Source organism: Sciurus vulgaris (assembly GCF_902686455.1).
Source record: "Sciurus vulgaris genome assembly, chromosome: 12".
In the NCBI taxonomy this organism is placed as follows: Eukaryota; Metazoa; Chordata; class Mammalia; order Rodentia; family Sciuridae; genus Sciurus; species Sciurus vulgaris.
This window is the reverse complement of record NC_136473.1, coordinates 4,447,429-4,472,238: the sequence shown is the minus strand read 5'-3', so window position 1 is coordinate 4,472,238 and position 24,810 is coordinate 4,447,429. Positions and strand designations below refer to the sequence as shown.

General features: G+C 47.4%; 1 protein-coding gene across 3 annotated transcripts in view; it reads right to left on the bottom strand.

Moving 5' to 3' along the window:
* The window catches only part of RYR2 (ryanodine receptor 2), a 609,490-nt gene that overhangs the window by 528,391 nt on the left and 56,289 nt on the right, over window positions 1-24,810 (bottom strand). The gene's annotated exons all lie outside the window — the stretch shown is intronic.

The following is a 24,810-nucleotide window of genomic DNA, read 5'->3' as shown; positions in this document are numbered from 1 at the left end:
AGATGGCGCAGGGGCTCTGAGGGCATATCAAACCACAACAATAAGATACCAAACCACATCCAGCTAAAACAGCTAAGTCTGGGGCAATTACCTTTGAGACTTGCTCCTGTGCAACACAGGCACCTGGTCATACCACTTATTTAAATGAGAGAAAGTTCTACCCCATCCACGTCATCATTCCCCAGATCACCAGAGATGATGACAACCAACGGCAGTACCCCACACGCTTCGTGAATGTTTTGAGTTCAGGAACAACTATCTGTGCACTTTCCTACAACGTAAAATTTAATTTCCTACCAAAATTCTATGACTCAACAAAATTTTTTTTTTTTTTTTTGTAAAATGCAAGCATTATGCTATAGGGAATCAGTTGCACCCTGTAACTGGAAACTGCTGGCTAATGTTCATTAAGCTTAAATTAATGACCTTTTTAAATTCAAAATTATTTGTCCTTTATCAGTCAGCTTTGCATCACTGTGCCAAATACCTGAGATAATCAACTGAAAAGAAGCAATGGTCCATTCTCGATCACAGTTTTAGAGGTTCCAGTCCATAATCAGTGGCCCCGGGGAGCCTGGGGCCTGAGCTGAGGCAGCCATTGTGGCAGGTGTACATGGAGAGGAAGAAGCTCACCTAGGGGCAGCCAGGAAGCAAAGAGAAAGACCCAGAATCCCAGTTCCCTTGGAGGGCACAGCCCAGTGACCTCACCTCCCACTAGGTTCACTACCCCACAACAGCACCTGAGCTGCACACCAAGCCTTCAACATGGTCCTCTGGGGAACATTCCAGGTCTAAACCATACCACGTTGGTTTCATTTAAAGTACCGTTTGTTCATCACACCCCTGACTATCTCTATTTTACCTTTTTAGGCACCCAGAGGATAGAGGCTGAGGTGATTCATGGGGGAGATTTGGTGGGTAGGGGGGTCTTACTGACAAAAACAGACCCCCCCCCCCAATAAAGATCTGTTGGGAAAACGGCATAATTAAGCTGTCTTGATTATCCTGCATTTATATACTGTACAGAGCTACCAATGCCTGCTGCACAAATGATCCATTCAAGGAGTTAGCTGGGTAGCCTGTTTCCAAATGTCCCCTTCCCACACCAGTAGAGGATGGGAATCGGGGTGGAGGACAAAAAGGAAAAGGGAGGAGGTGGACAATGAAATCCAGCCAATGACATCATGTGCAAATTCAAACATACACTCTGAATCCCACCATTATGTGTGATTATAACACACCAATAAAACACACATCTCCATAACACCAATTCAAACACAGTACAACCAACCGTTTACACAAGTGGATCAACAAAACATTCGGACAACGCCCCCTGGTGTCCCCAGTGCTGTAGGAAGCAGAAGCAGCAACCAGTGATACAATGAGAGCAGTCCCCCCCACGACACCTGTGGAACCCTATTGTCCTTCAGCTGTCCTTGGAGGAACATGGCATGCTTCAGGGCCGGCACACGGCTTGGCAGAGCACCCCCTCCAACCTCCATACCAACATCCTTATCTGATCTTGGACTCCTTTCCAAAAAGAGAACAGTCTCAAAAAGAGCATTCCAGGCGGTCCCTTCCAGCAGATTGGAGTTGGCACATTAGACAGGACCCAGCTCTGGGGCAGGGCCTGCGAACCCTGCGGGTTCTTGGCAAGAGCTCCACATACTCTACCCAAACCCAGAGCCTCATTCCTACTATCTGCAGCATCAGGACTGCCGCAGGCTCCTAAGACACTTCAAGGGGAATTTTCAGACACACAGACAGAACTGTGCAACACACTTCCAGGCACCCACTCCCTGACTTAACACTAACGCCACAGCCACACCTGCCTCCTCTGTACCTGCACCTTGTCCTTCGCCAAGACCACTAAGCGAGGTCTAGAACATCACATAATCTGCACGTATCTTTAGAGTGCATCCCTAAAAGACAAGGACTTCCTCCACGAACAGCCACAGCACCGTCACCACGTACTCCCAATTATCCACAGCAGCTCCTTGGATCCCTGCCTCCATCAGTCTCTAAAAGGAGCCCAGGACTTGTAGATGTGGGGCTACTGCGCACCTGAGGTGTGGCAAGTGCCAATGAGGGGCCGTTATGGTGTAGATGTGAGGTGTCCCTGGACATTCGTGTGAGATGATGCAAGGAGGGTGAGAGGAATCTAGACATGACTGGTCATGAGAGCCGTAACCTAATCAGTGCACTAATCCCAATGGTGACTAGTGGGGTGGCGAGTGGGGGCAGGTAGGGTACGGCTGGAAGAGGAGGCTCCCTGGGAGTAGAGCTGGTTCCCTCCCTTCCTGATCGTCGTGTCCTGAGCTGCTTTCCCTCCATGCTCTTACACCATCCTGTGCTGCCTCACCTCAAGCCCTGAGGAATGGAGTCAGCCATCAATGGACTGAGACCTCTGAAACCGTAAGCCCCAAATAAACTTTTTCTCCTCTAAAATTGTTTTTGTCAGGTCATTTGGTCACAGCACCAAAAAAGCTGATTGAAACAGTTGTTTTAATGCATTTAAATACATGTACTAGACGCTGCCGTATGGGACAGCATAAAAAAAGTTCTGGTAAGTCATAGATACTCAGCAAATATGTGTCACATAGCTGGGCGAGGTGGTATAGGCCTGTAATTCCAGTGGCTGCGGAGGCTGAGACAAAAGGATCACAAGTTCAGAGGCAGCCTCAGCAACTTAGCGAGGCCCTGGGCAACTCAGTATGACCTTGTCTCTAAATAAAATACAAAAAATGGCTGGGGAAGTGACTCAGTGGTTAAGTGCCCCTGAGTTCAATCCCTGGTACCAAAAAAATTTAAAAATGTGTTACACAAATGAACAAAGATTTGTTATCTTTATTAGAGTGGAAAGGAAGTGGGTCTGGAAACCACCAGACCTGTCTGAATCAGGTTAGTTGCTTTATTCGTTTGTCTTGATTGTTTTACACGTTTTGCCCAGAAGTGAGCTTCTTTTGGGTAGTGGTCACGTCTTTTCATCCATCACCAGCACCTGATCTTTGTTCACGTTAGGAAGATTCTCACAAGCAAGTGTCCGTGAGTGAAAGAAAGGATGAACGTGAGAAAATACTCAAAGTTGTCAAACAACCTCTCTGTCTGCAAGGGATTCATTCATAATTCCTCAATCTGAAATATTCAAGTAGATGTTTACATGAACAGATGCTAACAAACTGTATTCTTCTTCTGATTCAATTCAAATAGCATTCTTAGAGTCATTTTTCATTGAAGCTATCAACCTCATAGCTGGAACTGAAAAAAAACCTATCTGATACAACAGCAGAATACTTCAGTTGCATTTAAATCCATCATCATCTCTGGTCAGTGTTTCTTTTTCTCTTCAAAAATTTTCTAATGGTGAAGATAAGGGTATCTTACATGGCATAAAAGATACCAAAAGAAATCTAAAGAGTAATTGAAATCTTCAGGATTATCATTGGAAAAAAGGGCTACAAATCCATCCCATTGGTTGCAGCAAGCCAGAAGCCATAATCAACTACCAGGACACTTACAGCTTAATCTGCTTCATGTGATTTTCAAAATGCTCACGTGAGTCTTTTTCTCCACGATATTCTCATGCTTAGGCCGCAGTTTAAACAAATGATTCCTAAGCTGAAAATATCGGAATCTTGTCATTTCACATGCCATCTAACATAGCATTTAGTTTCGTCCCAAGCGAGTTTAAATGCTATGATTTCTTAGATGCCTGAAAAGCAAACAACTGTAACAAGCAATAAACAAAACCCTGTAACGGGACTAACATGGGGGTGAGAATACACCATGCAACTGATGTTTCTGTATTTACAAATAATAAGATACAAAGGACGATAGTTCAGAGTAAACTACAAACAACAATTCTTTATTTTATTAATTTTCAGAATCAGTTCCTGGTTTCTTGGTTCTTTTGTTTTTTACCCTCCTTGAGTGGGATCCAAGTTTAAGCCAACCTCCCAGGGCCTGTGCCATCCTGCCCTCCTAGAGAGGAGCAGCTAAGACCAACAGCACATGGTCAGACGCAGTAAGCTCGAGGACTCGAGGGACAACAGGATGAATGTGCATTCAGACTCTCGGCGCTACACTGGCAAATGTCTCTTCAACTCACAGAGGATAAGCCAAACATGGGTCACAAGTCAAAACCAGGAAAGGCAGAGGGAAGGGAGGGAAAGAAGGGACTGTCTTTCAGGATGGTGAAATCCAGATAATCAAGTAGAAAAGAGCATCGTTTGGTATTGTGACCAGTAGACTTTCGGAAATTTAAAGCAATAGTAAAGAGACGAGGGGCTGGGGAGATAGCTCAGTCGGTAGAGTGCTTACAAGGCCCTGGGTTCAATCCCCAGCATCGCAAAGAAAAAAAAAAAAAAGTAAAGAGATAAGAAAGAAAAAGCAACTAAGGACCCTAATGAAATCACTGAACCAAACTGGAGTCACCGAAAAGCATTTGGTCTAAAAACGAACCAACCTTCATTTCTGAAACATTAATATATATGCTCCAGGTCCTGGTGAAATTCGTAGGAACAACACACAAACGCGTTTCGTGAACTGCACTTTCTGAGGTGTAAGGCACACTTCTTCGGTGTTGTTACCATCAGCCTGTAGATCCCTCTATGTAGCCGAGTACTGAGGTGAGAAACCCCAAGGATGGCCCACTGTGATTCACCAGCATCGGTCACTCACTGATCACTCCATTAACAAGGCGAAGTCCCCAACCTCAAGCATTCAAACTGGAGGGAGAACTGACAGTAACACCCCAAACAAGAGCAATTATTAAATAAGGTAAGAGGAACAAAATTTAAGTCTCAAACTTCATTTCACAGCAGAGTTTTCATTGGGGATGCCTTCTTGGGGGTGTGATTGGCATGGGCCTTGAAAGACAGCCCAGACTGGCGTTTTCTTCCCTGTAAACTGAAAATTTCCCAAAGCACCAATCCACCATCAGCTCTCGGTACCCCGATTCCCAGCGTGCAGATCTGTACATAACTGATTAGTGAGCTGAATAGCAGGAACCATAAACACACAGCCTGCGCCTCACCAGCCTAAGACAGGGAGCTGTGTGCGCACAGGTTGAGCGGATGCTCCTGTCCACCTGTCCACCTCTTCTCCCTCAGATGCCCTCCCCCAGACCACACTTTGTCCTGCTCCAAGGACGGTCACCTATGGCTGGCTCTTTCTGCTACACCTGCCGTTTCTCAGACTTTCCATCATGGCGAGCAGCCTGGACTGCTGGCTAAGTGGTGAAGCGTGACCCTGCTGGTCCCTCCAGATCACCTGCCAGGCCCGAGGAGAGGACTGTGCAGGTGGCCTCCACAATCCTGAGAAGTCACGAGCCTTCAGCCCAGGCACGTGGAACAGCCCCGTTTCCTCTGTACCCACTCAGGCGTCCACCGCCACCCGTGCCACACCTACCATGCTGAGCACAATGCCAAACGCCCAGGACACAGAATGGGATGCAGACTCTCACCCTACAGGGGCGCACAGCCGGCAAGTGTGACTGTTCATGAGAACAGACACCCTGACAGGAGGCAACACCTCATCAAAATGCCAAAACGAAGGTGGGAAAGTAAGGTCCAGCCCTTTTTAAGGATAGAAGAAAACAGAAGAAAAGAAAATAAGGCAAAATCGTCTTTTTTTTTTTTTTTTTAAACTTTCTAACTTGCTCAGGCTGGTCTTGAACTTGTGATCCTCCTGCCTCAGCCTCCCAAGTTGCTGGTCTGATCTTTATAGATCCAGATCTCATGGGAAAAAACCTGCCCCTCTCACCTCAGAAGTCAGGGAGGGAGTGCCAACAAAATGGAAGCAAGGGGGAAGAGATGAGCGTGGTGTCTCCCTTGAGAGTCCACGTGCCCGCCAGCAGGGGGCCACATCTGTAATTCCAGTGGTTTGGGAGGCTGAGACAGGAGGACTGCAGGTTCAAGGTCAGCCTCAGCTAGGGCGACCCTGTCTCAAAAGAGCCAGGGATGGAGCACCACCGTCCAGCTCCTGAGGCTTCAATCCCCAGTACCAAAAACGCCACGTAAATGTGTGCATACATCGCCTCTGTCCGTCTGCTCTCTCTCTTCAATAGCCCCCCTTTCGCTTCACCTCTACACGTCCACATACTCTCAATCCCTCCCTCATATGACCCCAAGACCTTCCCCGATGGCCGAGGCTGGACGTCATCCGTTTTATGCTAACTCTCCGAGGGAAGAGAAAGAAACCACACTAGCTCTGGTACCTTCTATGACCAAACCCCACCAACTCACTTAATCCCCATGAGGACTTCGCGAAGGCTTTCAACTTCCACTGAACAGATGAAGAACCCAAAGCTGGAGTCCAAGCAGCTGGCCGAAGGTCACCAGCTACCTGGAAAGGAGGTAGGGTGCAAACCCTGGCTTCCCCTGACTCCACCCAGGTGCATCCTACACTTTATCACAGTGACCCAGGTACTGCATTCAACACCCATGTACCTGCAGGCTTGCTCTGACCTCCAGTCCAGGAATAGAACAGTGGCCCATCCCCGCCCTTTAAAATAGGAGAAGCACATTAAGCAAGCAATCTCAACCTGTGTCCCAGAGATGAATTTGCTGGACATTACTAGGTAGCTGTGCATTTGTTAAGGGTCTGTTAACAGCATTGAGAACACCCGAGTCAAGCAAAGTTAAGACTTCCCAGATTCTTTAATCTACAGAAGGCATTGTAAAGTCTCCAGGAGGTGAGTGTAATAGCAAGTTTCCCAGACTTTTGTTTTGTTTATTACTGTAAAATATACATAAAATTAGCATTTTAACCATTGGGTGTACAATTTGGAAGCATAAAGTACATTCATAATGTTGTGGAACCATCTCACTATCCATTCCATTCCAGAACTTTCTGACCATGGATTTTGGATCAAATTGATATGGGATCCCACAGAACACAGTTTGAGAAATATTTGCCAGGACAGGCAGGGCAATGGTTGGAAAAGCATGAGAGGTCCTGAGAACGCAGAGCCCAAGACACTGTGGAAGGACAACGCACGTCCTCCAGCAGAGAGCTGCCTAATGCCTAACCAGACACCCACAGGTCAAGAATTAGCTAAGCCCAGCTTGGTGAATCACACCTGTAATCCCAGCAGCTGGGGAGGCTGAGGCAGGAGGATTGTAACGTCAAGGTCAGCCTCGGCAACTTACCAAGGCCCTAAGCAACTTAGGGAGAATCTATCTCAAAATTAAAAATAAAAAAGGGCTGGGGATGTGGCTCTGTGGTAAAGCACCTCTGGGTTCAATCCCCAGTATCCACCTCCCCGAAATAAAAGAAAAAAAAAAAAAAAAACTGGAAACATCCACCTTCACTTTCCAGTCAAATCATCTACTCTTTCTCTTAAGTGTAATTCCAAAATGAAAATATAATGTCCCTTTCTCTAATAAAACCACTGTCCAATAATCATTCTTAAATTAATCAAATTCACTTCCCCTTTTATTAGAGTTTAATTTGAGGAAACAAAGAGACGAATGTCACCAGAGTAAATCCTAAGGTCCCTCAGGATCCCTGAGGCCTGCAAGGCAACTGGCCCTGGTGGCCGCTGACTTCGGAACAGCGCTGGGAAGTGCACACAAGGCCGAGGCCCCATCTTCTGTTCTCAGTAATGGGCCTTCTTATCTTGTTATGATGGGAACAGGCGCTCAGTACACTGACAACTCACACAAACCTCCTAGGAGTCCTACTTCAACCTCACGGCCAGGGAGGAGGAGGAGGAGGAAAAACAGCTACAGACGCGTCAATGATGCATACGGCGTATCCTGAGGTCCACAAACTTCTCTCCAGAGAGAGGTTCGAATCCACACAGACCTTTCAGAATACTCTAGTTAAAACCTACTTTATTTTCAGCAAGTGGATTAAGGAGGGCAGGAATATTGCCCGACCCATCGGACACGGAGACAAGGTGCAGCTGACTCTGCACGGCCAGAAGCGCTTCAGGGCTCGCAAGCGACAGCCACGCCACCAGATCCCTGCAGAGCTCAGATCCCTGGTGGCCTGGGCCAGGGCTTGGTTCCCAGCTCTTCAGAGAAGTCATGGATCATGCACTTACTTGTGTCAGTGCAAAGTAAGGATGAAGCACCCGACCAGCCCGCTAGGGCTGTTCCCATAAATCTCAATGGAGAGGCCTGAAGACTCGCTCGAGAAGAACACTGCGCACCCACATCCACACGGAGGCCCCAACCCTGCTGCCCTCCGGGGCATCACGGGGCCAGCGAGGTCCTCTGGTGGCCGCACTGCAGCCCACGGCCAACTTCCAGGTGGCAGTTTTTATCCCCACTCCTCCTCTTCTTGAATTGTCCCTTTATGACCAAACTAATTCCCAAGGTCCCCTCCACTTAGCTCTGTCTTCAGAATGGAAAGTTTTGGAAGTGACAAGTACCAACCCAGAAAATTTTAAAAGACTTCACATTATTTTAATCAATTTTTCTTTGGAATCAAAAAACACCCTGCCCAGTGGTAAGACAGTATTTCTACATTAGAAAACGACTTCTTTATTTCCAATACAAATATAGCCTTGGGGTGACTGAAATGGAAAACATGCAACAACTCAGAGTAGCATCATCTAAATTTATGATGTTCATTTTCTACCCATGACCTTAAAAAAAAGTGAGTGTGCAGGCTGTCTGCAAACTTATTGGAAAAATCCAAATATATTGAGTTGTGGTTTATAATCTTCAAGAATTTTTTTTAAATGCTGTGCATACACATTCCTTCTACAATCTGTAACTATCGCATGCCAGCTAACTCAGTATTAAATTCATCCTTCTGAATGCATTGCACCAATGCACCAGAATCATTTCATGGAAATTTATCACCTAATTGGAGCTGTCAGAATAACAAGGGTTGATAAAGACCCCTTGTTACTTAAAAAACAACACGGAATGATTTGGGTTCAATTAAAGGCTTCCTAGGGAAGACTGTCTCCTTTTCAGTCCAACACCAGCTTGTTCCTTTTCCCTCAAAGTCCCTGCATCCACTTGAAAGTCATAATTCACTCACCCAGCCAGGCACGGTGGTGCACACCTGTAATCCCAGAGACTCTGGAGGCTGAGGCAGGGGATCGAGAGTTCAAAGCCAGCCTCAGCAACAGTGAGGTGCTAAGCAACTCAGTGAGACCCTGTCTCTAAATAAAATATAAAAAAGGGTTGGGGATGTGGCTCATGGTTAAGCCTAGGTCCAATCGCCAGTGACGAAAAAAAATAATATATTTCACTCACCTGTCAACACAAGAAACCAGTCCGTTGGTGATCCATTCCTCTCCAACACTCACAGGAGGAAATGCGGATAGACTGCAAGCAGGTAAATGCAAACTTGGCCCTCCCACTGACCTCCCCAACCACGTCACTGCTGCCGCTTCCAGCTTTGAGCTCAGGAATCATTTGATTTCCAAGTAACGCAGGTGGCTACCCAAGAGCTGTCTGAGGAAGGCTTGTGCATCACTAAAAGTCACTTCTCAGGAGTCAAAACATCCCGCTGCTTGGCGTTTGGGGTGGCTGCACTCTGACAGATCCATTCCTGCCACAGGTGCACACCCAGTTTCTGCTTTGCGTTAGTAATGATGCTCTTTAGGAGAGGCTCAGTGTGGTCCCCAGACTGTTCTGGTCATTTCAGAACTGCACCTGAATGCCAACTGCTCGTTACTAAGCTGGAAATTAAAAATCAGGTGCGGTACCACCTCAGTGCAAAATCAAATAACCCCTAAAACTGTTTTCCTAACAACACCATTGCCATTCCTAAATCTAACTTTAATCAGATGGAGCAATCTAGATGAAAATTCATCAACCCAACCTACTTTCTCCTCTCCTGTGAGCCCTGTTGGTTAAATCTCACTTTCAATGTCAGGGCCCTGAGATCAAGGAAAGGGATGTTATCAAAGGAAAACCAAAAAGAAAAAAGAAAAAAAAAATCACTGTGCTAAACCCTTGGCAAATTAACATTCTCTTCTTCCAGCAACAGAGGAAGACCCCTGACAGTCAGGCACAAAATTAAAGCCTTTGAAACCAAAGTCTGTGGGATTTCATATGAATTCCTTCAGACACGTACTCCAAAAAGACTTCCAGAATCCTCCAACTGAAACATGAAAGAGCTTCATCCTTAAATTTTCAAATTCCCCAACTCTGTACAGAAAACCTATGAACTGTACCCCCAGTTCAATATTTCCACTAGTCTAATTTTCTACCCCTCATGTTTTCTTTCATAGAATAGAGGAGATGGTTATGCAAACAGTGCTAGGTATTTTTTTTTTAATTCCTTTCCAATAAGAATCCAAGGAAAGTTCCTGACTTACCCACATTCGGGAACTTTCCAAATGCCCTGTGTTTGCATTGAGGATACAACAATGGAACAGGCTTGGTCACATTTCCACCTAGAAACTTGCTCCCAAGAACCTTCCATTCTGGGACCTAATCCCCTCAAAAACATGACCAGTTTCAGAGTTTCCATGTTTTAAGAAAAATGATTTTAACTGACACAGGGATCCCACGTATATATGGCCTGCATGCTTTTTAATTCCAACATCTCAAGAAGCAACTCTCACAGAAGAAAGAGACGAGAGCAGTGAGCAGAGGCCAGGCCATACCATCGGGACTTGGTCAAGCCCAGCTCTGCTACCTAATCCTACGTGTCCCCGGGAATGGCACTTGGTATATCTGGACCTTGGGAAAGGAAGCACAGGGGGCGGGGGGAATGGAAGGCTTACTCTTGAGGTTGTCAAGAGCAAACAGACTCAACCCCACGCCCAGGGAACCCAGCATGCTGGCGAGATCACAGAACAGCAGCAGGGCAGGCTTCGTACCAAGTTGAGCTTTCAGAATTTTTATGTAACTCAAAGCCCCACTAATGAGTTTGGGGGACAGAAAATCACCCCGGTTCTATGAATCATCAATTTCCAGGGAGCCACCACTTCAAGGCACACGAGTAGTGTGGGCTCTAGTTCCCCTGTCGACAGGTAATGCAACCACCAAGGGCAGGTCTTCAAGTATCTTGATTTTCCAATGAGATGTAGCAGTCAAGTCTGAACTAAGACTGTACTGCCCGGGTCTACAACTAGGGTGGGATCCTCATCACACCTCACTGGGAGAACAGGAAGCCCTCAGAAGGGGGGCTGGATAATTATTCTGCTACCACCTGGTATTCTTCCCTAACAGTGGGAACGTTACCTAAGAGAAATATTGCTCAACACATTCATGATTTTATTTGTTTGTGGTGCTTTACTTTCAAGTATGTTTTGGGGTCTGCTTTGATTTGGGTATGATTTGAGCTTGTCCCCAAAAGGCCCATGTGCTGGGGGTGTGGTGACGTGGGAGGAGGTGGGCCTAGTGTAAGGTCATAGGTCAACTGGGGGCAAGCCCTCAGCAGGGACCTAGGGATCACGGTCACCCTCCCCCTCCAGGTTTGATGTGATTTCTTCCTCCCACAGGCTCACATTGCCATCTCCCGTAAGGTCCCCACGGGTGCCAAGCTGATGCCAGCACAATGCCCTGGGACTTTCAGAACCGAGGCCTAAATCGACTCTTTATCAAGAAGCCTGTCTTGGGTATTGCATTATAGTAAAGAAAAGCAGATCTCACACAGGAACCCAACGGCTACATCTCACCAAAACACCCTTGTAAACTAACTAGCCATACCATAACCCCAACCTGAGCTCCTTCAGACTTTCTTTTAATCTCCTGGTATTTCAAGGATACAGCCAGGCAATCAAGGTAATGTATGTGGTACTTTCAAATGCATTTTCCAGATCTAAAGCAACTTCCTCCATTGTATTTGGTATCACTGATCACCTGAGATTTTCAAGTATTATCTCCCATAAATTTGAGTCTCTGAACTTCCCAGCAACACCGAATGATTTCTCCTACCTGATGTGCTCACTCATCAATACAGAGGGAACTAGCCTGGGGGACAGAGTGAACACAAAAACTTATGAACCTGAGGAATTCACGAAATTTGGAATAGAGATCTCATTTTCCAAAATCTGAAAAGTGGGGTCCAAGGGCAACCTTATGTAGGTCTTAAATGCAATTCCCAGTGGCACCAAAGGCGCCACCATGCAGGGCCCAAGGCGTACTAGACACTGCACAGCATTCACCAGCCTGTGGAGGTGGGAAGCTATCACCATTTCTTCCCTTTAACCTGACACAACCATTGCCTGAATCTATGGAGTACACTGTGAGACTGGGACACACACATTCCACGTGCAGCAACCAAATTAAAATCAGTGGCAAATGATCTGTCCCCTCCAACACCATTTCTTTGTAAGTATCACCATTTTTATAAGAGAAAATACAGGCTCAGGTTGAGCTGTCCACGAACGACAGAGCCAGAACCAGGATTCAAACACAAGGCCAGCTGGCTCCAAAGCCACATCATCTCCCTTACACAATGCTGCCTGTCCATTACACTTCTGTTCACGATAACCACACCAATCATCATCCACATACACAGGTTTCTATGAAAACCAATCTCCCCAAAAAAGGGAGAAGCTAGAAGGTACAAAGGAGAAACTTTGTTAAATTAACTATCCTATTTGTCCAATGCCTAACTGTTATGAGACCCTGGACACTTCATCTGCAGGCCCATGGGATGTCCCCTGAAAATGTGACTCCAGTGTTGGGAGAGCCCGTTTCAGGACAGAATGACCATCTTGTATGGAAAGTTCCAACAGTCCAATCACATAGCTTCCTAACTATAAATAACTTTGGCTCCAACAGAATCAAGTAGGGGCACCATGAAAAGGCCAAGGTCAAGTCAAGGTGAGCAGTGGAAGTCTCTTTAATAAACCACCATTGAACCCAGCCAAGCACCCCAGCTGGCCATTATCCAGGGTGAGAAGACTTTGCAGAACAGCATGTTGGGTCTCTGTGGGGTCCAGTTCACTCTGAAGTTGACAGTGCTGAGCTGCAGGGTTCAACAACATTCAGTCCAACACACTCGGGGCTCACAGACGATGGGCCAGGCATACCAGGAGGAGACCAGGCGGCACCAAGATGTGGTGCCCGTCATCAGGGGGCGTATGAGATGCCACGTCATCAGCAGAGGTTGGCAGCCACTGCTCGGTGAGAAGTCATTCACAAAGAAACCTGGACACCACATCTCAAAACTGCCTACTGATTCACAGAAATGGAAGGTAGCCGCCACTGTCTGAGCAGGTAGAAGATGGACTTGTGAGGGGCATAATTTCCAAGGAAAAGATGGAAAAGAACACCTGTGTGTACCCCAACCTCACCCCACACCCGAAAAACAATTTGGCCAGGTACTGTTGAACTTTCCAGAATGGCTGCAGTCACTGAAACAGGGAAACTTCTCAAAATTAACAAGACTAATAAGATTCTCACTTGTTTGTTGAATTATGAAGCTAAACTTAAAATGTTCTAAACTTCCTTTTATCTTTCAATCAGAAAGGAAGATTTCTCAATCCCTCTTATGTGTATGTCTAAAATTCTGCATAATGTCACTGATCTTTTCCGGTAATTTATTCTAGGTAAAAAGAACTTCCTGGGATTTCAGATCTGTATTTGCAAGATGTTTTCACCAGCTTTTTTGTCACTGTGACCAAAAGACCTGACAACAACAACATTGAAGAGGAAAAGTTTATTTGGAGCTCACAGTGTCAGAGGCCTCGGCCCATGGATGGCTTCACCGCTCTGGGTGAGGCAGGACACCATGGTGGGAGAACGTGGAGGAGGAAAGCAGCTCAGGACATGAGAAGCAGGAAGCAGAGAGAGCTCTGCTCACCAGGGACAAAATATAAACCTCAAAGGCACGCCCTCAGTGACCCACCTCCTCCAGCCACCCCTACCTGCCTACTGTCACCACCAGCAAGTCCACATCAGTGGACTGAGCCATCATTTAGATGATCCCTCTTAACTCAATCATGTCACCTCTGAACATTCTTGCACTGTCTCACACATAAGCCTTTGAGGGGCACCTCAGATCTAAACCAAATCACAAGTTGTCTGGTTGACCCCCAAGACTCCTTAAGAGTTTCATTACACATTCATGGTCCCCACCCCAGAAAGAAAGGGCATCTACAGCCCCCCTCACACTCTGAAGTTGGTATGAAATGAAGGGCCCATTAAAAATCAAAAGGTCTTACGTTCCGTGCAAAATGGGTCATGAGTCTAGATTCTCATTGGAAACAACTCCAAATGAAGTCTCCCAACTCTAGTCTCTTTTTAAAGAGACTGAACAGGATGGTGAATCTGTAGCTTAAAATTCAGAAATGGAAGCAGCAGAACAGATGGAGGCGATACTTCAGATGCATTCTGGAAATAGATGAGCACATTCTCCCAGTGAACGGCACCTGGCAACGTGACAATTCAAAAAGCCCCGACTCCAAAGAGACAGAGACGCAGCCTTTACTAGTGGGCAGAACAAGGGAAAAGTGATTTTCAAAAGGATGTAGGGTACCATGGCTCAGCTAGTCAAGGACCACAGCTGGGATGCCTCTGCTGTGCTGTCCACAGATCCGCAGCGGGTTCTGGAGCATTCCCCGGGGTCCTCAGAACCACATTCCCACGCTTTCCTCTCCACATCGGCCAAACAGCTTCCACCAGGACACAAAGCGCACACAGACCCCAGCAGCGTCCCTCTCCACCGGCGTCAGTAGGCAACTCGCAGCCTGGAGATGCCATACACTAAACAAACCACAGGATCCAACCAAGCAAGGTCTCCAGTGTGCCGGGCACCTGCCGAGTCTTCCAACCTTCCCATCTGGCACACCCGTCTCCTCCCTTCTGAAGAGAAGGTTTGAAAAGGGAAATTCAACGTGTAATTGCGTTTCCATTCTACCAAAGACAACACTGCATATCGAATTTATTATCCAAATGGCTGCTCATCTGAAATCCCTCCTCAGTCACCATCCATTATCTGCAAACTACCTCCAGGAAAATTGTACTCCAACACTCATTAATTCTGACGTGACCCTGTGTACCGAGACTCTGAAGCCTTAAACACGAGTTTTGTTTACTCAAACACAATGACAGCTGGAAGAGAAAACCCTTTCAACTTTAATAATAGATCTTCACAGTCAGAAATCCCCACATTGAAAAATACTACAGCCACAGCATGTGATTTCTCCTGTAAAACTTCTAGAAGTTCCAGTTCCCCAGGATTCCTCCTTATTTTCTTTGCTGCTCTCACCAGAACAGGTTGTCAGCATTCTCTGGAAGGTCTTTTGAAGAAAACTGATCTTGAGGAACTGGGTCACTCTCATTTGTGTGCGCAGCAGGCCCACAAGGCTGACCCAGTGTGTACCCAGACCAAGACGGAGGTCCACCACAGCAGAGCTTGCCTGGTGCACAGGCAGGCGACACAGTAAGCCAGGTGCACACCAATGAGCAGGACGTCAGCAGAGGTCCACGTGCTACAGAAGAGCGGGCAGCAGTTCCACACCTCGAGGTGCACACAGGGCACCATAACCCTCAAATCGCAGACCAGGAAACAATCAGTGGTCCCTGGACAGGAGAATGGGTAAACATATACTCACATAATGGAACACCAGATATTACCAAAATGGATGTATACCACAGTTGGCCTGAGAAACAATGCAGGCTGGAAAAGGCCAGTCCCAAAGACAGCCTCCCATGCGCCATTTTGTTTTTTAAGTTCAAAATTAAGCTGAGCTAAATTATAGGTTTAGTCTAGAACTACTTAGGGAAGCATGCTAGCAAGGAAATAGTGAATACCAAATTCGGGGCAGGGAGCTGTGGGAGCAGAATAGGGAGCTCCCAGGGCCAGGTTCTCAAGCTGAGTGCCAGGTTCACAGTATTTATCACTCGAGTGCACGGCTTAGGTGTGTGCTACGCACAGTATCTGCGTGTACGAAATATTACATTCAAAAAGCTGCCAAGAAAGTAACACAAAAGACAGAAGGGAGTCCCTGGGTAGCTGCTATTGGCGCCCCGTGTAAAGGCAAACAAAAATTAAAGCAAGAGGCAAAAGGTGCAGTTCTCACTGTAGAAAATAAAGGAAGAGGTGCCCTCCTCCCTGTTCTTAGAGCATTGGGTGAGTACTTTCTTGTCTCTTGAAGGAAGTGTAAATTCTTTTAAAAGCCAAATAAGGCGTCTGCCAGCTCTGTGACAAAATACCTTTCTCACTGACCTGGGAACCATATCTTGGAATGTCAACATTCAAGGGAGATAGCGTCCTATCTCCCAGTCTCCCTGGGAGGGCAGGAGCCTATCTTGGGTGAGTGCCTGGCCCCAAGCGGCAGAATTAACTCCTGTCAAGAGACAGGAATTCCTCCATGCCAGTGACCGCCCAAATCCCAGGCAATTCCTCCATGCCAGTGACTACTCGACTTCCAGGCGAACTGCATGCAAGATGCGTCAAGTCCTCCTACTGGAGGTCAGCTGCGTACCTGAGGCCGGTATACTCAGTAGTTCTCACCGTTCTATAGGAAGGGGTGGCCCCGCTGCCCACGATCTCTCAGTGCACTGACTGTAATGGGCATCACATTCCAATTTCACGTTGATTCAATAAAACTTTTTTCTCTACAACCTTTGAAAAGTTTTCCGAGTCGAGAGAAGATCTTGTTTTTTGTCTTTTAATTTAAAAATTTTTTGTTCTAATTAGTTGTATATGATCTTGTTTTCAATCCTATTTCCCCAACAGAGGATGGAGAAGGTACTTAAATTGGGCCACATCCTATGTCAGATTTCCAGGAGGCAGACCCTAAGAGGAGTGACATGCCAGAGGGTCAGTGAGGAGGTGCCGGAGGCTGGCAAGGTGAGGATGAAGCCAGACAGACGCAGGAGGAGCCCAGAAAGGGGGGAGCGGGCAATCGTGCATCCATACTGGACAGGCAGGGGTGCTGGGGGCAAAGCAGCTACCAACAAGAGCCATGTCCTCCAAAGGCCAGCTGCAGGGGTCAGCACCGGGTCTACACGGCAGCCCCGAGGACAAGGTGAGGGTGAGAAGGACGGCAGTGGGAGGGAGGAGGGGCGAGAGCAGAGGCAAGGCAGCCCCCTGCGCTCAGGAGTGAGGCTGAGGCCCCAGGAGCCCACTGGAGAACCCCAGGGAACGACCTGATCTACGCTTTCCACGGCCATCTCCATTCTGCGGCTCTTGTGCCTCAACAAACTTACCAACCGCTTCTCATGGACTCTGGGGGCTTCTCACCAAAGACTAGCTGTGAATGGCAGGTTCGAGAACACCAAGGAGCTGCGGAAACTCTCTCCAGACAACAGAGCGTCATGGGGCGATCGTCTAGGTCTCCAGAAGCCGCTCTTTCAGTCGGGAGCACAGGTGTGCCTTTCCCAGCACGGAGCCAAACGACAGAGGCCCAGGCTTCCACCTGCATGCAGGTAACAGGTGGCACTGCCCCCGCTACTCTGCCCATGCCCAGCAAACAGAGAAACAGGGAGGGGTATGATAAAATAGGCCCCTAGTGGGGGCGAGGTGCCGCACTTGGCATCTCTGATCTGGAGATCGCCGGCAGGGGGAAGGGAAGCCTCCAGAGTGGGCAGCCTCCCCTGGCAGCAGCGCGCCCCTTCCGAAGCCAGGCCCAGAGGAGCCCCAAGCAGGGTGAGGGCTGTGCTAATCAGGCCTTGTGCTCACTCTTCCCCTTCCCTGCCTGGATTAGGGAGGATTCCTCTTAATCCTACCACATCACTTCCCAGCCTAGAGCCTGGGGCCCAAAAATCCTGTTCAAATTTGCCCAAGATAAAAGGAGCCTGAGGCCGTTTTCTCCATGCAGGGCCTCAGCTCCCGGCCCTGTCTGACTTTGCCTCGGAGCCAGCAGGGCATGGGACATCAAATATCATGCAAATCACATTTCCCTTTCTGTCCAGGAATAAGAGACTTCATTCAGCACTTGGGTTTCATACAAGCACCCACCGACTATCCTTCGCAAGAGGGTAGGAAATGGAAGCACAAGGGGCTCTAGCCCCTTCCCTCAGGCTGCTGGAGCCAGCCTACAGGGCCAAGCATCCAGGGACAGTTGCGAGCAGCACAGTGGGGCCCCTTGGTGGTCAGAGGAACCCCTGAGGTCCTAGGCAACTGTCCTAGGCAAACCCCACAGCAGCTCCAAGAAAGTGGGGACCCTGGTACGCTGGGGCCGAAGATACAGGACTCCCCCGCCACAAGACGTGAACGCTAAGCTTAGGTCACCATAGGCCCCACCCTACCCTAAAACAGGGCATGGTAGAGAATCTGTGAAATACCCCTTGGAAAGATCTCAGAGGATTGGATTAAAAGAAGTCGGCTGGACAGGATCAAATTCAACCATCAATCACAATAAAAATTCTCCAACAGGAACCAGAGCACCTCCTCACGCTCATGAAGAGAACCTATAAGAAATATGAGGAACCTATAAGAACCTATAGGAAATGCCTTACCTAACAGCAAAGCATGGACACTGCCCCTTGCAGTCAGGTGTGAGACAAGGACATCCGCCAACCTCCTTTCTGCCAACCTTGGTACCAGAACTTCCAGAAGGTGCACTCGGTCATGGGATGAAACACGCACACGCTCCACTCCTAAGCACGTCCAGAAAATGACCTTGCACCGCCTGGGAGACTCGTACGACATGATGCACTGCAGAACTGTTTTTTAAAAGTACATTTTAAAAAGGAATCAACTTCAATGTTCATCACAGGAGAATACAGAAATAAATGGCAACGTATCTCCACGAGGAAATAGAACATAGCAGACACGATCAAGTCACAGGCGTGGTAACCAGATACTGAGCTCAGGCCAGCTCTCTCTGCGTGCCTGCAGCACACCAGGAAGCTGGAAGCTGAAACCTGTAGTAGTTCAGAGTAACCTTGTAATAAAGAACATCGTAAGAACAAATAGCAGTCTGGACCCAGAAATTCCACAGCTTTCCAGAGCCTTACTCTTTAAATCAAAGAATTCTGAATTTCAAATCCCTAAAATTAGCCCACAGACGGCACCAAGAAATTCCACCAACTTGGAGTGTCTGATCTCAAATTGCTCACGCTCTTAGAAATGAAAAAGTTGGGCCATATCATCTCCACCACCTGCCTTCCCCTGTTCCAAAAGGGCATAAATGCCTCTTTGCATAAGCAGATTTGGGGCTGGGGTATTTCAGACACCCTCAAAAAAGGCACTGCCGTTGGATGCTTTCCTGGGGAAAATGCAAGTTCATAGAGCAATGTGAAAAAAAATTAATCGCAGCCTAATTAATGTTGTGTGGCTTAATAAATGTTTTATTGGTAAAAAAAAAATGCAACACCATTAAAGATAATCTTAAAATGTGATATATAGCCGGGCACAGCAGTGCACACCTGTAATTCCAGTGGCTCTGGAGGCTGAGGCGGGAGAATTGCAAGTTCAAAGTCAGCCTCAGCAACTTAGCAAAGTCCTAAGCAATTCAGTGAGACCCTGATTCTAAATACAAAAATACAAAAAAAAAGGGGCTTGGGGATGTGGCTCAGTGGTTGAGTGCCCCTGGGTTCAATCCCCAAGTACAAGAAAAAAAACGGTATATATATGTACACACAATGGGGTCTACTCAGCAATAAAGAAGAATTAAATCATGGCATCTGTGGTAAATGGATGGAAATGGAGACCACCTCAAGGGTTGAATGTTTTCTCTCCTGTGGAAGCCAGAAAGAAAAAAGGAATCAACAAAGGGGATCTATTTAAAAATAGAAGGGAAATCAGTAGAGTAGAAACAGGAGACCAGTGTGCAGGGAGGACGGAAGGGAAAGGGGAAAAGTTGGCCAGATTGTGCTATGTGCAGTTCTGTCCCCATGCATCCCAGTGTCACATGCGACTACAATGTGTCCACAGCAGCACAAACGGAAGACCTGTACAGGAGAGAAGGGACTCGGGGAGGGAGGAAGGCAGGAACGGTACCAGGGACTGAAGTGCAGCAAACTGCCACAAGCATTTATGAATGTCACCACGAACCCCATAATTACGTACAACTGTAACGCACTAAATTTTTTTTTTTAAAAGATGATCTTAAACCCTACCCCACAAATAAACAAGAATTCCACTAAGTTGGCTTGTATCAGAAATCCATCCATCCAGGCCTTTGGATGGAGGACAATAAAAATATCCCAAAGTAAATTTAAATTAAATACTAAAACATGAAAGGGCACAGAGACGTTCCACATGTGGCCTACGTATATAGCCTCGTTGTTTACAAACTACCCTCTGCAACGGTGTCTTAAGGTCTCGTGAACATCTGACTGTTTTCCCAGTGGCTTTCAAAATTCTCATTAAAGAAACAGACAGGGCAGTTGGGCATGCCACCCATGGAACGTGTAATGGTTGGGCAGTCACCAGCTTGCCCCTGTTTAGGTTCTGAACAGACCTCCCGTCCACACCCACACAGCCTACTCGGCACTCTGCCCTAACTCCCCACACCTCTGGGCACACCAGCAAGGCTGCCTGCAGCCACAGCAATTCCATTTTGTCCAGACCACCATAGTTTTTGATGCCAAGGTATTGGTAAAACTGCTAGTGCATTTTGTTCCTGTGATTTACAGAGCATGCTTGAATAGAAATCATCTGAAAATGCAATGCTGGGGACACTGGAGACAGTCAGAGGCAGTTGGCATGGCGGCAACTCTAGTCGTGGTCAGGCAGGACCACCTGCCAGGGAAGGAACACCAAGCAGTGTTCACAGGAGGTAATGGAGGCATGTCTCTCTCATGAACCGTCCTGCCTCTCCTCCTTGCACCTGCTAATACCATGCAAGACGGGCGGTCTGTTGAGGTACGACTCACATACCGTACGGCTCACCCATGTCAAGTATGTAGTCAGGACTGTTGGGTAAGTTCAGAGTCTGCAACAATCACAATTTTAAGATGTTTTGTCATTCCCAAAAGAAGTCCTGTACTTGGCCACATCCCCCAACACACCCATGCTCTCAGTCCCTGGAGGCCCACCGATCTTTTCTGCTGTTAGAGATTTGCCTGTTCCGGACATTTCCCATAAATGGAATCACACAACATGTGGTCTTTTGTGATTGATTTCTTTCCCTCGGTGCTTTCAAGGTCTGTCCATAGTGTGTATCAGTACTTCACTCCTTTTTATGCCCAACTAATATTCCATTGTGGGGATATACTGCACTTTATTCAACTCCTCTTTGGAGGATGGACATTTGAGTTTTTCTACTCTTTAGGGACTGTGAATAATGCCGTCCTAACGTTCATCCACAAGATTTTGTATAGACATGTTTTCATTTCTTTTGGGTACCTGACCAGGGGTGGAGTTGCCAGGACATATAGTGCTATGGTTTGGATGAGTGCCTCCTGAAAGCCCGTGTGTTAAAGGCTTGGTCAGGCTGGGATCATGGGGAGCTGGCATCATGGGGAAATGGGAGGTCCTCAGGTCACTGGGACATGCCCTCGAAAGGAACCCTGGGATCCCAGTCTCCTCTTATTTTCTTGCTTCTTGGCTCATGATGGGGGGTTTGTTTCCCCATACGTTCCTGCCACAGTGCACTGCCCTCGTCAGAGCTCCAAAGCCATGGTGGTGCCCGAGCTGGGACTGGAGCCTCCATAAACATGAGCTAAGTAAACCTTTCCTCTTTACAAGTTAATTGCCACAGGTATTTCAGTACAGTAACATGAATCTGACTGATGTATATGCTAACTCCATGATTAACTCATAAGGAGTTCTAGTCTTTTTCACAGCAGCTGGGCCATCTTACATGATCCCCACCAATGTACGTGGGTTCCGATTTCTCTAGCTGCAATAACATGACTCATTTTTATTATTATCAACCTAGTAGATAACATGGTATTTCCCTAATAACAAAGATGAGCGACTTTTCATGGTTTTATTGGCTATTGCACTGAACTCTCACACACTTTCAAAGTAGAATCACACTCAAGTAGGGCCTGATTCCAAGTTTGAACACATTGAAAACCGCCAATATGCTAATGTGCTTTTATTTAGTTACATTATAATAGGTAAATTTTATAAACCTGAACTTAGAAATAAATACTAGTTTCTTTAGTTTTTTTTTTTTTTTGGGGGGGGGGAAGGTTTCATAAACAATCTCATCTGACTTTGTTAACAAATCATGAAATCACTAATCAAATTTATCATTTTTTTTTCACATGTAAGAAAAATAAGCCCAGAGACTTTACACAATCAACCTAGATCAGGCTGGAGAGATGATAGTAGCAATGAAAATATCATCTTACCTCCCAGGCTATGGCTCCTTCTGGAGAATTCAATGAAGAACAAGATTAACTTAGAAACACCCTGGGTTGCACAAGAAGCATGCCCATCCTGAAGTGGCGGCTGGCCAGGAGAGCCCAAGTGACCACCACTGTGTCTGAAGAGTGGCCCTCCGCTGGGCAGCGTCCACACACTCAGTTTCCAGGGTTCTTAGAACGCCCTATTTTGGGAAATGGTTAGACAGTTCATTTTCATTTTTCTTCAACTGTTTATCGATGTTCTGTGGACTTTACATTTTGCAATCAGAAAGTCGGGCTCACTATTATTTAAATGGGATGTTGCTTTACAATAAAATTACTTAAAAATCTCTTCAAAGCCGACCATTAAAGTGACAGTTGCGCTCATCTTTCACATTCACATAAAGGACCACAAGGCACATCTCGATGCATTTCACACAAACACGAGCAGTTTGTGAAAGATAACCCATGTTTCCCAAGGACTCCCCTCTGATAAACGCCATTTGCCACCAATTTGCTAAACCTCAGCTCTACTCTAAGGAGGCAAGATCCAGTAAGACCCTTGGCAATCGTGTCAAGCTGAGCACGGCCCCAGGGCCACGCCTGTCCTTCCTCCTCAGGAGACAGGTCAGCGGCAGCAGAGAGGACCTCTCGTGCCAGCCACCAAAATCTCAGCACGCGCTCGGCCTGAGGTGTGGAGGTAGAGATCAGCCACCAGAACAAAGGTGTGACACAAGGGACAGAGACAAGGACGAGCGAGTGATGCCCCAGCCTCCCGCCACTCTCGGGAAATAAAGTCAGCAGTCCCAGCAGGGACCACGCAGGGTCGTTACTTGGCGACTCAGGAAACACATCATTTTTCGATGACTAGTACAGACCATGAACTCAGGCGGACACGCGGGACCAGAGGATCTGGTGTTGTGTTCAGTGTCTTTTCAACCACCGGCCTGCACCTCTGACGTGCCCAGCACCGCGACTTAGCGCATCTGCACCGGTGGACTCTCTCCCTCTCCCACGCACCCCAGGCTAGAAATATGCAAGGGTTCAGCCCAAACCCTAAACAGCCTTCACCTTGCAAGAAGGCCATGTGCTCGGATAAGTGTCCCCCAGAGGTTTGACTCCTGGCCTCTGGCACTGCTGGGAGGTGGCAGAACCCTGAAGAATTGGGTCCTAGTGGGAAGTCTGGCAATTGAAAGAATGACCGTGAGGGGATATTGGGACCCCAGCCCCCTTCTCCTCCTCTCTTTTGTGTCCCAGTCATGAGATGAATGGTTTTGCTACATACTGCTGCCCTGCCAAAAGCATAGGGCCAACCAATCATGGACTAAAATCTCTAGAACGGTGAGCCAAAATAAAACTTCTTGCTTGATAAGCTAATTATCTCAGGGGTTTTGGGACAGTGACTGAATGCTGACTAACACATCTAAACTGCCCAGGATCTGCCTGAGGATAAAGACCGGGCTCTTCACAAGTTAACTGGGATTCTGACACCCCAAAATGTCAGGCAAAGGCGCGATCTGGTCCTATGGCACTGGGAGCTCCTGTCCCACATACCCGCCTGTCACATAGCCCAGGGCAACTACAGAAAACAGGCGAGGGAGTTATAACAGTGAAAAACGACCCAAGGCTCCTTAGCTCCTGTGACTCTCTTCCTCGGGCGAGATGCTCTTCCAAGAACCTGTGCATTTCGCCATCACGCTCCAAATCACTTTTCCTTTACCAGGCAACTCCGCCCCAGGCAAGCAGCCGAGAACGACTTCCACTTCATTCCTGCATCCAGTGGCACTAACAGAATTAACCCAAAACCCTAGTCCAGAAGGGGGTCCACCACAGAGGCTCAAGTTACCAGTGCTCACAACTGGAGGACAGGCCGACTGCCCGTCACGAGGCAACCCCACCCTATACACACAGCAGGAGGACACTCACACATACCAGCCCACACAACTTCCTCCTGCGCCTAAGTGACAATGGAGGCACTCTGAACGGCCAGCTTGGTGGTGTTCCCAGCTTCCCCCGGAGAATCAACCCCACCTACCAGCAGGCTCCACCTGGGTACAAGCAGATACCTAGGTCTCCATCAGACGCCAGATACCTGCCAATTCTTACCACATCCGAAGTGAGCAAAGTCATCTGGGAAGGGGCCCAAATCACACATAATCACACCCAAGAAAGGGGCCTATGGCCACTTGTCAGTCTTTCCTCTTCTGGTGACCTGGTTCCCCACCTGGTCCCCATCACCCCATTAATAAAATAAAAATGAAAAATTATAACACTGTTATGGTTTGAATCTGACATGTTCCCCAAAAAGCTCATGTGTTAGGCCCCGCAGCAACGTTCAGAGATGAAAAGATTGGATTAGGAGAGCTTTGACTTCCTCAGTGGATTAATCCATTTGGTGAATTAATAATTTGAATGGACTACTGGGTAGTAACTGTAGGCAAGTGGGGCCTGGCCTGCTTTCTCCAGAAAGTAGGTCACTGGGCATGTGGCCTTGGATGACATCTGTCCCTGGCCCCTTCCTGACTCTCTCTGCTTCCCAGCTGCCATGAGCTGAGTCGACTTCCTCTATCGCCTCATCTCAGGCCCAGACCAATGGCATCAGCTGACCATGGACCAAGGCTTCTGCAAACCATGGGTCAAAATAAACTTCTCCCCTTGTCAGTTCTTCTTTTTGGGTATTTTGGTTCCT